The sequence below is a fragment of the Arachis duranensis genome, chromosome 10 (assembly GCF_000817695.3).
Source record: "Arachis duranensis cultivar V14167 chromosome 10, aradu.V14167.gnm2.J7QH, whole genome shotgun sequence".
Classification (NCBI taxonomy): domain Eukaryota; kingdom Viridiplantae; phylum Streptophyta; class Magnoliopsida; order Fabales; family Fabaceae; genus Arachis; species Arachis duranensis.
The window spans coordinates 66,531,260-66,532,178 of NC_029781.3; positions in this window are offsets into that span (position 1 = coordinate 66,531,260).

Here is a 919-nt window from a genome sequence, read left to right on the forward strand (position 1 = left end):
ATTTTGTAAAATTTTTTTGTGTTTTTTCGAAAATTAAGTGGAAAAAGATATCAAAATTCTTAATGAGAATTCCAGGAATCAGTGCAATGCTAGTCTAAGACTCCGGTCCAGGAATTAGACATGGCTTCACAGCCAGCCAAGCTTTCAAAGAAAGCTTCGGTCCAAAACACTAGACATGGCCAGAGGCCAGCCAAGCCTTAGCAGATCACTGCTCCAAAAGCAAGATTGATAAGAAATCAACAAGCTCTTGTGGTGATAAGTTGAAACCTCGGTCCAATGAGATTAGACATGGCTTCTCAGCCAGCCAGATTTCAACAAATCATCATGAAACTCTAGAATTCCTCTTCAAGAATTTCGAAAAAAAAATAAATACCTACTTAGATGAACCGTCAGTTGTCCAGCCTGAACAATCCCGGGCAGTAACACCAAAAACTTGATGTTGCTGCCGGATCTTGGCACTGATGTTACCAAAAGCTTGCTCAAAACTTGAACAATCCCCGGCAACGGCGCCAAAAACTTGGTGCTGTTGCCGGCTTTTGGCACTAATGTTACCGAAAGCTTGCTCAAAACTAGAACAATCCCCGGCAACGGCGCCAAAAACTTGGTACTGTTGCCGGCTTTTGGCACTAATGTTACCAAAAGCTTGCTCAAAACTAGAACAATCCCCGGCAACGGTGCCAAAAACTTGGTGGGCGAAATTGTGAACAATACTTTTTCACAACTCTCATAATCCCCGGTAATGGCTCCAAGAACGTGGTAGCTCAATACCATGGCATTACACAACTTCGCACAACTAACCAGCAAGTGCACTGGGTCGTCCAAGTAATAAACCTTACGTGAGTAAGGGTCGATCCCACGGAGATTGTTAGTATTGAAGCAAGCTATGGTCATCTTGTAAATCTTAGTCAGGCAAACTCAA